At 40.6% G+C, this 16636-nt stretch overlaps 1 protein-coding gene and 1 non-coding gene across 2 annotated transcripts in view; one reads left to right on the plus strand and one right to left on the minus strand.

The window, feature by feature from the left end:
* The window catches only part of DNM3 (dynamin 3), a 653888-nt gene that overhangs the window by 631075 nt on the left and 6177 nt on the right, over positions 1-16636 (minus strand). The window lies entirely within an intron of this gene.
* On the plus strand, positions 3210-3282 carry TRNAY-GUA (transfer RNA tyrosine (anticodon GUA)). The gene has a single exon. It is a non-coding gene; the product is annotated as a tRNA-Tyr (tRNA).

Here is a 16636-nt window from a genome sequence, read left to right on the forward strand (position 1 = left end):
AGTTAATCAAGGTAGAAGGGAAGTTGGGGGGGGGTGATTAGTAGGGAAATTCCAGAAAAGAGGTGAGTTTTCCAAAGAGACGTGTAAGAACCCCTAGGACTTTTGTTGGAACCCATTGGACACATGCTTGATATTCACCCATTAAAGTATGAAAAGGCAAAAAGGACACTGAAAGATGAACTCCCCAAGTTGGTAGGTGTTCAATATGCTACGGGAGATCAGTGGAGAAATAACTCCAGAAAGAGTGAAGAGACTGAGCCAAACCAAAAACACACCCAGTTGTGGATGTGACTGGTGATGGAAGTACACTCCAATGTGTAAAGAGCAATACTGCATAGGAACCTGGAATGTTAGGTCCATCAATCAAGGCAAATTACAAGTGGTCAAACAGGAGATGGCAAGAGTGAACATTGACATTTTAGGAATCAGTGAACTAAAATGGACTGGAATGGGTGAATTTAGCTCAGATGACCATTATATCTACTACTGTGGGCAAGAATCCCTTAGAAGAAATGGAGTAGCCCTCATAGTCAACAAGAGTCCAAAATTCAGTACTTGGATGAAATCTCAAAAATGACAAGGATCTCTATTCATTTCCAAGGCAAACCATTCAATATCACAGTAATCCAAGCCTATGCCCCAACCAGTAATGCTGAAGAAGCTGAAGTTGAATGGTTCTACGAAGACATACAAGACATACTAGAACTAACACCCAAAAAAGATGTCCTTTTCATCATAGGGGACAGAAATGCAAAAGTAGGAAATCAAGAGTTACCTGGAGTAACAGGCAAATTTGGTTTTGCAGTATAAAATGAAGCAGGGCGAAGGCTAATAGACTTTTGCCAAGATAATGCACTGGTCATAGCAAATACCCTCTTCCAACAATAAAAGAGAAGACTCTACACATGGACATCACCAGATGGTCAATACTGAACTCAGACTGATTATATTCCTTGCAGCCAAAGATGGAGAAGCTCTGTATCGTCAGCAAAAAGAAGACTGGGAGCAGACTGTGGCTCAGATCCTGAACTCCTTATTGCCAAATTCAGACGTAAATTGAAGAAAGTAGGGAAAACCACTAGACCATTCAGGTATGACCTAAATCAAATCCCTTAGGATTATACAGTGGAAGTAACAAATAGATTCAAGGGATTAGATCTGATTGAGTGCCTGAAGAACTATGGATGAAGGTTCGTGACATTGTACAGGAGGCAGTGATCAAAACCATCCCCAAGAAAAAGAATTGCAAAACAGCAAAATGGTTGTCTGAGGAGGCCTTACAAATAGCTGAGAAAAGACGAGAAGTGAAAGGCAAAGGAGAAAAGGAAAGATATACCTGTTTGAATGCAGAGTTCCAAAGAATAGCAAGGAGAGATAAGAAAGCCTCCCTCAGAGATCAATTCAAAGAAATAGAGGAAAACAATAGAATGGGAAGGATCAGAGATCTCTTCAAGAAAATTAGAGATACCAAGGAAACATTTCATGCAAAGATGGGCACAATAAAGGACAGAAATGGTATGGACCTAACAGAAGCAGAAGATATTAAGAAGAGGTGGCAAGAATACACAGAAGAACTATACAAAAAAGATCTTCATGACCCAGATAATCACAATGGCTTGATCACTCACCTAGAACCAGACATCCTGGAATGCGAAGTCAAGTGGGCCTTAAGAAGCATCACTATGAGCAAAGCTAGTGGAGGTGATGGAATTTCAGTTGAGTTATTTCAAATCCTAAAAGATGATGCTGTTAAAAGTGCTGTACTCAATATGCCAGCAAATTTGGAAAACTCAGCAGTGGCCACAGGACTGTAAAAGGTCAGTTTTCGTTACAATTCCAAAGAAAGGCAATGCCAAAGAATGCTCAAATTATCACACAATTGCATTCATCTCATACACTAGCAAAGTAATGCTCAAAATTCTCCAAACCAGGCTTCACCAGTATGTGAACCATGAACTTCCAGATATTCAAGCTGGATTTAGAAAAGGCGGAGGAACCAGAGATCAAATTGCCAACATCCGACGGATCATCGAAAAAGCAAGAGAGTTCCAGAAAAACATCTATTTCTGCTTTATTGACTATGCCAAAGCCTTTGACCGTGTGGATCAAAACAAACTGTGGAAAATTCTGAAAGAGATGGGAATACCAGACCACCTGACCTGCCTCCTGAGAAACCTGTATGCCGGTCAGGAAGCAACAGTTAGAACTGGACGTGGAACAACAGACTGGTTCCAAATCGTGAAATGAGTACATCTAGGCTGGATATTGTCACCCTGCTTATTTAACTTACATGCAGAGTACATCATGAGAAATGCTGGGCTGGATGAAGCACAAGCTGGAATCAAGACTGCCGGGAGAAATCTCAATAACCTCAGATATGCGGATGATACCACCCTTATGGCAGAAAGTGAAGAACTAAAGAGCCTCTTGATGAAAGTGAAAGAGGAGAGTGAAAAAGTTGGCTTAAAGCTCAACATTCAGAAAACTAAGACCATGGCATCTGGTCCCACCACTTCATGGCAAATAGATGGGGAAACAATGGAAACAGTGACAGACTTTATTTTCTTGGGATCCAAAATCACTACAGATGGTGACTGCAGCCATGAAATTAAAAGACACTTGCTCCTTTGAAGAAAAGCTATGACCAACTTAGACAGCATAGTAAAAAGAACAGACATCACTTTGCCAACAAAGGTCCATCTAGTTAAAGCTATGGTTTTTCCAGCAGTCATGTATGGATGTGAGAGTTGGACTATAAAGAAAGCTGAGCACCGAAGAACTGATGCTTTTGAACTATGGTGTTGGAGAAGACTCTTGAGAGTCCTTTGGACTGCAAGGAGATCCAATCAGTCCATCCTAAAGGAAATCAGTCCTGAATATTCGTTGGGAGGACTGATGCTGAAGCTGAAACTCCAATACTTTGGCCCCCTGATGCAAAGGACTGACTCATTTGAAAAGACCCTGCTGCTGGGAAAGATTGAAGGCAGGAGGCGAAGGTGTCGACAGAGGATGAGATGGTTGGAGGTCATCATCGACTCAATGGACATGAGTGTGAGCATCCTCGGGGAGTTGGTGACGGACAGGGTAGCCTGGCATGCTGCAGTCCATGAGGTGGCAAAGAGTTGGACACAACTGAGCAACTGAACTGACTGAACTGAAAGTCACCCAGGATTTTTTTTTATTGATGTACAGTTTATTTACAACGGGCTTCCCTGGTGGCTCAGATGGTAAGGCATCTGCCTGTAATGCAGGAGACCCAGGTTCAATCCCTGGGTCAGGAAGATCCCCTGGAGAAGGAAATGGCAACCCACTCTAGTACTCTTGCCTTGAAAATTCCATGGATGGAGGAGCCTGGTGGGCTACAGTCCATGGAATCACAAAGAGTCAGACATGACTGAGCGACTTCACTTCACTTATTTACAATACTTTGCCAATCTCTGCTGTACAAAGTGACTCAGTTTTACACATATATACATTCTTTTTATTTTCTTTTCCATTATGGTTTATCAGAGGATAGTGAATATAGATGCCTGTGCTATTCGTTAGGAGCTTGTTGTTTATCCATTCTAATTGTTTTACTTTAATGTTTTTAAAACACAGTCAAGATTCAAAATTCGGTTCAGTTGCTCAGTCGTGTCCAACTCTTTGCGACCCCATGAACGCAGCACGCCAGGCCTCTCTGTCCATCACCAACTCCCAGAGTCCACCCAAACCCATGTCCATCAAGTTGATGTTGCCATCCAGCCATCTCATCCTCTGTCGTCCCCTTCTCCTCCTGCCCTCAATCTTTCCCAGCATCAGGGTCTTTTCCAATGAGTCAGCTCTTCGCATCAGGTGGCCAAAGTATTGGAGTTTCAGCTTCAATATCAGTCCATCCAATGAATACCCAGGACTGATCTCCCTTAGGATGGACTGGTTGGATCTCCTTGCAGTCCAAGCGACTCTCAAGAGTCTCCTCCAACACCACAGTTCAAAAGCATCAATTCTGCGGCGCTCAGCTTTCTTTATAGTCCAACTCTCACATCCATACATGACCACTGGAAAAACCATAGCCTTGACTAGATGGACCTTTGTTGGCAAAGTAATGTCTGCTCTTTTTAATATGCTGTCTAGTTTGGTCATACCTTTCCTTCCAAGGAGTAAGCATCTTTTAACTTCATTGCTGCAATCACCATCCGCAGTGATTTTCGAGCCCAGAAAAATAAACTCTGACACTGTTTCTACTGTTTGCCCATCTATCTGCCATGAAGTGATGGGACCGGATGCCATGATCTTAGTTTTCTGAATGTTGAGCTTTAAGCCAACTTTTTCACTCTCCTCTTTCACTTTCATCAAGAGGCTCTTTAGTTCTTCTTCACTTTCTGCCATAAAGGTGGTGTCCTCTGCATATCTGAGGTTATTGATATTTCTCCCGGCAATCTTGATTCCAGCTTGTGCTTCATCCAGCCCAGCATATCTCATGATGTACTCTGCATGTAAGTTAAATAAGCAGGGTGACAATATACAGCCTTGACATACTCTTTTTCCTATTTGGAACCAGTCTGTTGTTCCATGTCCAGTTCTGTTATTTCCTGACCTGCATACAGGTTTCTCAGGAGGCAGGTCAGGTGGTCTGGTATTCCCATCTCTTTAAGAATTTTCCACAGTTTATTGTGATCCACACAGTCAAAGGCTTTGACATAGTCAATAAAGCAGAAATAGATGTTTTTCTGAAACTCTCTTGCTTTTTCAATGATCCATTGGATGTTGGCAATTTGATCTCTGGTTCCTCTGCCTTTTCTAAAACCAGCTTGAACACCTGGAAGTTCACGGTTCACATATTGTTGAAGACTGACTTGGAGAATTTTGAGCATTACTCTACTAGCATGTGAGATTCATAATTAGGACAATATAAAAGGGTATGCATTTTAAAATCTTGTTCCCATGTCTCTGTTCATTGTCCCATCTACTCTTCCCACATCCCATACTCCCATCTCCATCCCTGAGGTAAGTATTTATAACTCTATTTTATATCCTTTCTCTGTTGCTTTATGCAAGTAAGTGAATACAACTATACAAACACACACATTTCAAGACTTCCTGAAGATGCATGCATTTTTTACTATGCTAAAGCATATGTATTAATTGGGAAAATATAATATTATGCATTTTAACATCTGAAAGAATGATTTTCGTAGGTTATTGTTAGCCTTCATGGATAGAGTTCCTCCTACATACCATTATATCTAATGCTGACAACAATTTCATTTTATAGATGAAGAGAAATGACAATGAAAAGATCAAGTAACTTTTCAACTTCAGACAGCTAGTGGCAGAACCAGGAGAATGCCTCCTCCTTCAGCATCCTATTTTGAGGAAATGGCCCAAGCATTCACCTTAATTACTTAAGCAAAAAAAAAAAAAAAAGTCCCATATCCAGTCAATCACAAAGCATATCAAGTCTTATTTGCATGAACCTCTTATTATATTTCAAACCTATCCTTTCCTCTCTATTCCCAATACTAGCTCCCTCAATGACCCTCATCATTATCTGTTTGATATGCCAACATACCTGGTCAAAAACACTGGCTTTTTCACAGGTCCTTTTCTCTCTAGGCTGATGTTTCCTGCCATTTATTCTCCCTTCTCCTAGAGTGAGCTAACACACAAATCCAATGGTGTCTATCTGCCTCAAATACTTCCATGCTCCTAATTGCTAAGAACATGAAACCTAAACATTTGTGTGGCATGGTTGGGTCCCAGACATGTTTCCTGACCATCCCACCATATACCTTATGATACAGAAAAAAAACCAAAGTACTTCAAGTCTCTAGAGGCCGCCAGCTCTCCTGCTCTGGGGTTTTGCCCAGCTGAATCCTCTGCCTAGAACACACTTCTTTTTCTTAGCAAATTCCTCATCCTTCAGCTCAAGTGATGGCTTTTCTGGAAGCTGTCCTTGCCTCCCCCAGACGGACCTAGATACATTCTCCCTGTGCTCCAATTGCTTTTTGTTCATACCACATTAAGGCAGTCATCTCATCACAATGAATGGACCAGAAATTTCCTTTTCTAAACAAGCAACCCAAGTAATGATTGCAGTAGTCTCCAAACCTTTTTGTATTATGCACCACATGCATGCTAAGTCACTTCAGTTGTGTCCAACTCCTTGTGACCCTATGGACTGTAGTCTACCAGGCTCCTCTGTCCATGGGATTCTCCAGGCAAGAATACTGGAGTGGGTTGCCATGCCTTCCTCCAGGGGATCTTCCCAACGTAGGGAACGAGTTTTTGCCTCTTGTGTCTCCTGCACTCGCAGGCGGGTTCTTTACTGCTAGTGCCACCTGGGAAGCCCCTTTCATTATGCACTACAAGCATTTTATTTTCTTATTTTTAAATTATATATTTCTATACTTATAGATAAAATGCACTCAAAAGAGAAATGTTAAAAAGTTAAGATACAAACAGATCTAAATAGAATTTAAATTTCTAATATTTTCTTTTCACACATAAGTGGACTGTCTTGTGCATCCTTACTATGGAATCTGCCTATCAATAAACTGAGCATCTTTTCTAATGGTCTCAAGGGCCACATGTAAGATCTCCAACTACCAAAAAAAAAAAAAAATCAAAGAAACATCTATTGAGGTCCTTCTCTGTACCAGGCAATGTGTTGGACAATTTCATTCATATTATTTCACTTAATCTTTTCAAAAGCCTTGTAAGATAAGTATCATTGATCTTAAAGATTGACATTTCATGAGATCCATGTAACTTGCCTAATATCTCTTAAATAAATGATGAAAAGAGAATTTAAACTCAGGTAATGTTTTTCACTATATTGTGTATATCAGCTAAGAGTATATCTCGCTACAAGTAACAGAAATTCAATTACAGTGATTTAACCAAATAGAGGTTTATTTCTTCCTGGGACAGAAAGTTCCCATGTATGGAATCAAGAGTGGTAAAGAGTATCTAGAATGGCACCAGATACAACAGGTTTTTCTTTTTCTGTCTCACTATCTTTAGCAAAGTGGTTTTTGTCACAAAATGGTTATTCTACCTCCAGGCATCACAGCCATGGTCTTAGCGTAAAATAAAAGTTGGAGAGGGGACAAAAGATAAAATGTAAAAGCCAAAAAGGCACTTATCAGATGCCTTGGCCTCCTTTAACAAGCTGTCTCAGAAGACCCACTTGGTGACTTGATTTTGCATCTCACTGTCAGAACTATGTAACAAGGCCACCCCTAGTAGCAAGCTGAGTAGCTAAAGCTGGGCATAATTGGGACAAACTTAGATTTCTCTTAGTTAAGAAAGGGAATAAATTGGGGGGAGGCAACCAGGAATATCTGCTGAGTCATTTCTGCCTTAATACCACTACACTGTAGCTGCTGCATGAAATAATAGTCTTTAGCATTCCATCGAGAGACTATTTCCTGGTCATATAGTCCCCATCTGATGCAAGAATCCAGTCATGACCAGATGGTTATTCAGCTTCTGCTTGAAACTTACAGAGACAGGAAAGTTCTGATTTGACTTTGTAATCTATTCTAAATTAGGGAAGTTTTAATTGTTGAAACTTTTATTCTAGTAATAATCACAATATGTCACATTTACAATTTTACATTAGACCTAGGGGCTGTTTCTTATTCATCTCTATACCGGGTACTGTTGATTGCCATAAAGAGGTGACTCAAGAAAAGATCTGAGGCATAAACTGAGCCATCTTTTTCATATTGAGATTAAATGATTCTTTAAGCCACTAAAAAAATCTTTTCTCTCCCAGGCCTATCCTGCTCAACTAGGCTGTCATGTTCAGTTAATAAGCAGTACGAAGAGTGAAATATTAGGGTCACATCCCAGGAGATGGTCAGGATGTAGAAGAAGCCCTGCAGAGCCCTGGAAATAAGCACTGTTTCAGGAAGAGGTGAATGTGCTTTAGGGAACAGCTTGCAATCGTGACCCACACTGTTGAAAAGAAATGGGGCCCCTGCAGAGCAGTTCCCAGTCCACCCACCCTTCCTCTCTGCTCATCTGGGTTTCCAACATTGCCTTTGGAAAATTCTTGCTGCCAGGGAATGACCAGGAAATCAACGAACATGAGGTGTGTATGTGTGTGTCTCCAGGATTGTGGACTTTCTCCACTTCTTCTCCAGGGCAAGAAGCTCTCAACCCAGACCACAATACCACACACCTGGTGTGTTCACCTACAGAAGGAGTTTGTATTCCAGAGTGAAATATTTGGAGAAAAACAAATTAAGTGGAGACATAAGCTCACAATTTCTAGAGAGTAGGATATAATGCTTCTGAGTTAGGATCTGCAGTCAGGGCAGAACAAGATCTGAGGGTTTCCCGGTGGCTCAGTGGTAACGAATCCACCTGCCGACATAGGAGATGCAGGTTAGATCCCTGGTCCAGGAAGATCCCACATGCTGTGGAGCAACTAAGCCCATGGGCCCCAACTGTTGAGCCTGTGCCCTAGAGCCGGGGAGCCACAACTACAGAGCCCATGTGCTGCGGCTACCGAAGCCTATGTGCCTTAGAGCCCATGCTCCACAACGAGAGGAGCCACCACAATGAGAGGCCTGTGCACCACAACTAGAGAGTAGCCTCCTGCTTGTTGCAACTAGAGAAAAGCCCACACAGCAGTGAAGACACAGCACAACCAAAAATAAATAAAATAAAAATTAAAAAAGAATAAGAGCTGATCTTGTGATGATTTAACTTCTCAATGCTTCTGTTTCTTCACCAGTAAAGCAGGAAGAGCAGTACTGCCTACCTCAGAGGTTGCTGTGAAAATCAAATGATACAGACTGGAAAATACTTACCACGGTTCCTGGTGTATATATGCTTGGTAAATAGCTAATCGGTGGCACATGGCCCCTTGGATGAGCACAGGTTCTACTCCTGCTACTGGGTGCTTTCTGTATCTCTGACCCCTCAAGATCATACCTGTTTCTTGCTCTTCCACCCCACATCCCAAACCATCTTAACTCTCTCAATATTCTAGTCCTCTGAAAAAGCAAGCCTTTTTATTTCTGATTATGATCCTTCTCTGCACTTGGCTCATAAACTTGCTAGTATCCTCAAGTGTCCTTCCCCAAATTGTCTTGCTCACCTTTTTTCCCTGACTCTATATAAGCACAAATGAGTACCTCCAAGTTAGCTCTCTTATTTACTTCATTTTATTCTTCTCTGTCTTTGTAAAACAGTAAAAACAAGGATCCAAATCCTTCTTACTAAAAACAATTTTTAAAAGATTTTATAGCACATTACCATTTACTCAACACTTGCACTTGTAAAGCTCATAGGAAACGGCAACCCACTCCAGTAATCTTGCCTGGAAAATCCCATGGACAGAGGAGCCTGGCGGGCTACAGTCCATGGGGGTCACAAAGAGTCGGATATGACTGAGCGACTTTCACGTCACTTGTCTTTATAACAGCCTGGCAAACAACCATTATCCCCATTTTTAACATGAGCAAACAGATTCAGAGGGCTGATAAAACTTGCCCAAGGACCCAAAGATTGTCAGAATGAATGTAAGAATAAATATCTGATGCTCTGAAACTCATGGTTTGGTCTCACGGCCAGTTTGACTCAGTGCAAAGGTCACTGTGGGCTGGGCAACCTGGAGAGATGATACATAACCAAAATCACTTATCAGACAGGTGAACTGGCACCTATAAATGTTGTCTTTATCCTCTCAGCCTCTACCATATGAGCTGGATGTGTTAGCACAAGCCAGTGGCACTGGGATAATCTGCCTTCTTCCTTCTACTGTGACTATAAGACATAACCACCCAAAGAATCTAAGCCGTTGCGCTCCATCAAGTATTTATTGCACACCTAGAATGTATTCAATACCATAGAACAGAGAGCTCAGACATCGTCCAGTGGCTCCCCAGAGCTTCCACACTGGTCAGGGACAGAGACTAAGAATATAAAGGAGTAATTAATGGTTAAATTGAACAGCTGCTGCTGCTGCTGCTAAGTCGCTTCAGTCGTGTCCGACTCTGTGCAACCCCATAGACGGCAGCCCACCAGGCTCCGCCATCCCTGGGATTCTCCAGGCAAGAACACTGGAGTGGGTTGCCATTTCCTTCTCCAATGCATGAAAGTGAAAAGTGAAAGTGAAATCGCTCAGTCGTGTCCGACTCTTAGCGACCCCATGGACTGCAGCCTACGAGGCTCCTCTGTCCATGGGATTTTCCAGGCAAGAGTACTGGAGTGGGGTGCCATTACCTTCTCCGCAGGGGTTGTAAATGCTGAAATAACTCAGAAAAGACAGATTCACGAGGTCTGAAATAATTAGGGACGGTTTGATGGACTGAAGCTTCAAGTGGGATGAGAGGATACACTATGAAAGAAATGGGAACTGTATGTCTAGTAATAGTTACTCCCAGTGTATTTCGTGTGGCAGGCATTTATATACATAATGTCTCAGAGTATTCAAAATAATCACCCGGGAAGGCAAGTGCTTTCATTCTAAAGAAACAGAGTCAGAGAAGTTAAACAGTTTGCCCAAAGTCACAAAGCTTTTAAGTGATAGATCCAGGATTTAAAATAAGGTTTATCTAAAGCTAATGTTAGTGGGCTTTTTTTTTTTTTTACCTATGCTGCTCACTATCAACAGGTAAATCCAAGAACTAAAACAAATGTTACTGGCCCATCAAGAGGTCCCTCTGAGAGGAAAGGGTATAGTGAGAAGAACACTGGAGCTAGAATCAGCAGACCGAATTTTAATTACATTTCTGTTTCTAACCTATTTGGTAAATGCCTTAACCCTTTTCCGTTTCCTCATTTGAAGAAAATGGAGAAAATTCTGGTATCTATCTCAAATAACTACTGTAAGTATGAAATGAAAAACATGTAGATATGAGTAACACATATAAAATATCCACTTTTAAGTGTGAATTTTAATAAGCAATTAAGATACAAATCAAAGCACTTACAGTATGTGTTTCATTGGATTTACTTCAACTAATTTCCAAACACTGTAGCATTTTCAGGCCTTTCGGGGGATGGGAGTAGGGAGCAGGGTGGGATCAGAAAGGGCAGAGAACCTTCTGGGCATGTCTCAAACTATCAGAGGCCCTTACGTTATTGGAGCTACCAGTCCCTTTGCATAACTGATCCTCCCAGGCCCCAGCGTGTTTCCCTCAGTGTTCTCTCCTCGGAAAGAAGAATTAAGGAGTGAGCCATCTACCAAACAGAAAGCCAAAGAGCACCTCAAGAAGAGCACCAAGCTGAGCACACAGCATATGGTCCATAGACAGTGGTTAAACTTCATTGGATTCTCAAGGATCCTAAAAGCCAGCCTCTAAGACTAACCGTTCAGTGGAATTCAGCAATAAATGGGGATGTCCCTTGCCTGAAGGACAGAGAGGTGTGCAGGGGGTTGAGCAGAACTTTCTATTCTGGCCCCTCCTCTTCATCCCACAGCCCACTCAGCTGTCTCCAAGGAGGTGAGTGCTCTTGGTAATGGCCAAGTGTGCCAGACAGGGGCCTTGACTCATCCCATTGCCTGGTCAGCAGGAGCTATTTAAGCCAGAGGGATCTTAGGGGAAAAAGTCCTTTTATGAATTTCATGACTTTCTTGCTGACAGGTGACATTTACAGTCCAAAACTAGTACAATCAGAATTTCAGACTTTGGTTCATGAATTGATGAAACAAAAAAATGACCACCTTCTATTTATGTAACTATAATTAGTGCCTTTTTTCCCCAACAGTTCAAAATACTGGATAATATTCCTTTCTGAACTCTTAAAAAATCAGAAATAATGTTACTGGATGGGGGAAGAGTTTCAAGAGAGCTAAAGGGCCTGCTTGACTGAGTGGAGCCAAACTCTGGGGGTCGCTGATATTAATGTGATTCCACTGGTGTCCAGGGACCCTCCTGCTGTGGTTGCTGGGAGAAGACAAGGAAGTGGACAGTACTCTTCTCTTTAGTCAATCATACATGCACCCATTTATTTATTCACTCAATAAGCATGTATTGAGGACTTTTTTGTGTGCCAGTCCCTGCGCTAAGCATTTGAGAGAGAAAGGAGTTTTAAAGGAAACTAACTTTACAGGTTGGGTTAAAGGGGACAGAAAATCAGGCCGAAAACTGTGGCCTATAGGAAGAGAAGTTAGTCATGGCCTAAAGCGTAGCCTTGGAACAGAGCAATTGAAAGTTTCCCTTGGGTTCCCTGACACAGAAAATATTCATGACTTGACTAAGATCATAGATATCATTGAAGTCAGAGACTGACCTAAATCCAAGCCCTGAATGCCGTTCTGACAACATCATGAGCCTAACACAGTGAGAGGAATTCAGGCTTTGGAAAGAAACACCTGGATTTAAGCCCTGGGATTACCTTTAATTAGCTTAGCTAGACCTGTCTGACGGAGAAGGCAATGGCACCCCACTCCAGTACTCTTGCCTGGAAAATCCCATGGACGGAGGAGCCTGGTAGGCTACAGTCCATGGGGTCGCTAAGAGTCGGACGACTGAGCGACTTCACTTTCACTTTTCCCTTTCATGCACTGGAGAAGGAAACGGCAACCCACTCCAGTATTCTTGCCTGGAGAATCCCAGGGACGGCGGAGCCTGGTGGGCTGCCGTCTATGGGGTTGCACAGAGTCGGACACGACTGAAGCGACTTAGCAGCAGCAGCAGCAGCAGTAGCAGCAGCATACCTGTCTGAACCAAAATATTTCTTGTGTGAAAATAAGGATAAAAAAATACTCATTGTAAAATGAGGTTGTTAGGATTAAGTAATACACTGTGATTTACATTTCCAATAAAATGGAGTAACAGGGACCAAATTTTCCCTCCCACTTGAAACAACTGAAATACAAGACAAAATATTAATATATAACAAAATGGTTTCTAAGACATTGGACATCAAGCAATTAAAGACAAAGGAATACTCCAGCTGCAGCCAGGGCCAGCCTGCCCAGTGATGCACCTGATCAAGATTGATGGTAAATAAATGATGTGAGTCCCACAACTGAGCCAGCTTACTGTTTTCAGAGAGTTCCCAGGCCATGGAGTCAACGTGAAGCCTGTTCAACTCTGAAGACACAGAGATTAGACTTCAGAGATCAATTAATTAGCATTTTCAAGGTTGAGGGTCACTTTAAGTACGTAGTAAAGGACTTACAGATCAGGGAAAATAATACCCAGAGTTCACACAAAATCAGGAATAATTCTTTCATCCTGAGTAGAGAACTCCATAATTCATAGGGCATTAGAGTATTCAGAAGGATTTTGCCTCAATAGTAAGACAAAAATCAACCTTACACTGAAACACTTCTGTGTTTCTGTCTAACAAAGCTTAAAACATGACCAAAATGTCAAATTGTTTCCAAGTAATTTAACTTTGTCCTGAAAAAAAGCTCTAGAATATTTACAGGTATACATATATATCCAGCACTCAAAAACACAAAATTCACACTGTGAAGCATCCAATCAAATATCAACAAGCATTTAAAGAAGCAGAAAAATGCAACCCATAATGAGGAGGGAAAAAAATCAGCCACAAAATAGCATAACTGATAGAATTAGTGGACAAGGACATTAAAATAATTATTATAATTGTGTTTCACACAACTAAGAACTTACAGGAAGATTAAATATGTTTGAGACTTTTAGGATATAAAAAGACCCAAACTTCTAGTGGTAAAAAACCATAATATCTGGGATAAAAAATACAGTGGATGGGATCAATGGCAGGTTGAAAATTACAGAAAATAATAAGTGAATTTGAAGACTGAACAATAGAAATTATCAGAAGTAAAACAGAAAAAATGAAAAAAACAAAGCATCATCGAGCTGTAGAATAACCTCAAGAATCCTGACATATACATAATTGGAGACATCAAAATACAGGAGAGAAATTTCTTTAAAGACAGAAATTACCAAAGCTCACTCAAAAAAATTTGTGAAGCCTGAATATCTCTATATCTACCAAAGAAATGGAATTAATGTATATTAAAACAGTTCCATAGAGGATATTCCAGACCCAGAAAATCCACCAATGAGTTGCACTAAAGGAAGAAAGAATTCCAATTCTGCAGAAATGCTTCCACATAATTAGAAATAAGGGAGTGAAAAAGTAGCTAAGTCGTGTCTGACTCTTTGTGAGCCCACAGACTGCAGCCTGAAAGGCTCCTCTGTCCATGGAATTTTCCAGGCAAGAATACTGAAGTGGGTAGCCATTACCTTCTCCAGCGGATCTTCCTGATCCAGGGATCGAACCCAGGTCTCCTGAATTGCAGGCAGATTCTTAACCATCTGAGTCACTAGGGAAGCCCAGAAATAAGGGAATATTTCCCAATTCATTCTACAAAGTGAGCCTTACACTGATATCAAAACCAGTGAAAACATTTCAAGAAAATTATTGACTATTTTTCATGAACATTGATATACAAATTAACTTTAGCAAGGAGCTTCCCTGGTTGCTCAGATGGTAAAGAATCCGCCTGCAATGCAGGAGACCCCAGTTCAATTCTTGGGTCGGGAAGATCCACTGGAGAAGGAATAGGCTACCCTGGTTGCTCAGATGGTGAAGAATCCACCTGCAATGCAGGAGATCCTGGCTTCAATCCCTGGGTTGGGAAGATCCCCTGGAGAAGAGAAAGGCTACTCACTTCAGTATTCCGGCCTGGAGAATTCCATGGACTGTATAGTCCATGGGGTCACAAAGAGTCGGACACGAATGATTTTCACTGACTAATCAAGCAATATTTTAAGAGGATAATGCATCACAATCAAGTGGGCTTTAGCCCAGAAATGCAAGGCTGATATTTTTAATCAACCAGTATAATTCACCATATTAACAGACAAAAAGGACAAGAAATCTAAAGAAGTATTTGACAAAATTCAACATCATTTCTGATTTTTTAAAAATCTCAGTAAACTTGTGTAGAAGGAAAACTCCTCAACCTGAAAATCTATGAAAAACGTACAGCCAGTGGCACTTTTTGATGGAAGACTGAATGCTTTCCCTTCAGCAGAAACAAGGTAAGGATGTTTGTTCTCACCATTTCTGTTCAGTATTGTACTGGAGATTCTAGTCAGTCCAATAAGCCAATAAAAACACAAAAAGTTTAAAATTGGAAAGGAAGAGGTAAAGCTCTTTACTCACCAGTGACATGATTGTCTATGAAGAAAATCCTATGGAATTTGGAGGGGAAAAGCTACTAGAGTAAATGAGTTTAGCAAAGTTTTAGAATATAAGACCAACATACAAAAATCAATGTATTTCCCTATGCTGATGACAAATAATCAGAAATTGAAATTTTAAAATGCTATTTATAATAGCATGAAAATATAAAGTATTTAGAGAGAAATATGACAAAGGTATATAATGCTTGTGCATTAAAATTTACAAAACATTGCTAAGAGGAATTTAAGCACAAGTGAATAATGGAAAGATACATACCCTGTGTTCATGGATTAGAAGATTCAGTACTTCTAATTATATAAACTCTCCTCAGGTTGATCTATAGATTCCATGCAAACCCAATCACAATCCCAGCAGACTTTCCTGTTTGTGTGAACATTGACAATCTGATTCTAAAATTCATTTGGACATGCAAAAACCTACACAAGCCAAAGCCACTTTAAAAAAGAACAGCTTTGGAGAACTTATACTATTTGACTTCATGACTTAGTATAAAATTATATTCATCAAGACTGAGTGATGTTGGCATAGAGATAGACAAATAGTTTGATGGAACAGAGTCCAGAAATAGACCCACACATATCTGGACAATTGATTTTGACAAAAGTGCAAAGGCAATTTAGAAAGAAAAAGCCAGTCTTCAGCAAATGGTGCTGGAATAGGATATATTTTTTTTTCAAACTGGATCTATACTTCATACCATACATCATATTAACTCAAAATAAATCCTAGACCTATATATAAAACCTAAAACTACAGAACTTCAGGAAGAGAAAAGAGAAGATAATCTTTGTGACCTTGGGCTAACAGCCAAAGATTCTTTGTGTGTCTGTTAATCACTCAGTCGTGTCTGATTCAGGGACCCCATGAACTGTAGCCCACCAGGCTCCTCTGTACATTGAATTCTTTAGGCAAGAATACTGGAGTGTGTTGCTGGTCCCTTCTCCAGATCTTCTTGACCCAGGGATTTAATCCAGCTCTCCTGCATTGCAGGCAGATTCTTTACCTACTGAGCCACCAGGGAAGCCCAAAGATTCCTTAGATATGGATCAAAAACACAATCCACAAAAGAGTAAATTGATAAATTGGACTTCATCAAAATAAAGAATCTCTGCTCTTTAAAAGATACTGTTAAGAAAATGAAAAGATAAGGTACAGACAGAAAATTTGCAAATATCTCATCTGATAAAAGACACAAGTATAGAATACTTAAAGAACTCTCAAAACTGAATGATAAGAAAATAATTTAACTATTTGAACAGGCAAAAGATTCAAAGAGATACTTCACCAAAGAAGATACACACATGGTAGATAAACACATGAAAAGATACTCACCAACATTAGCTACTACCACTACATACCTATTAACGATGTCTGAAATGAAAAAGACTGACCAAACTTAAGTGTTGGCAGAGATATGGAGCAACTGGAGCTCTCCTCATTGCTGGTAAAAACGTAAAATGATACAATCATTTTGGAAAAC

Source organism: Giraffa tippelskirchi, chromosome 5, assembly GCF_054371585.1.
Source record: "Giraffa tippelskirchi isolate mGirTip1 chromosome 5, T2T-mGirTip1v1.2.pri, whole genome shotgun sequence".
In the NCBI taxonomy this organism is placed as follows: Eukaryota; Metazoa; Chordata; class Mammalia; order Artiodactyla; family Giraffidae; genus Giraffa; species Giraffa tippelskirchi.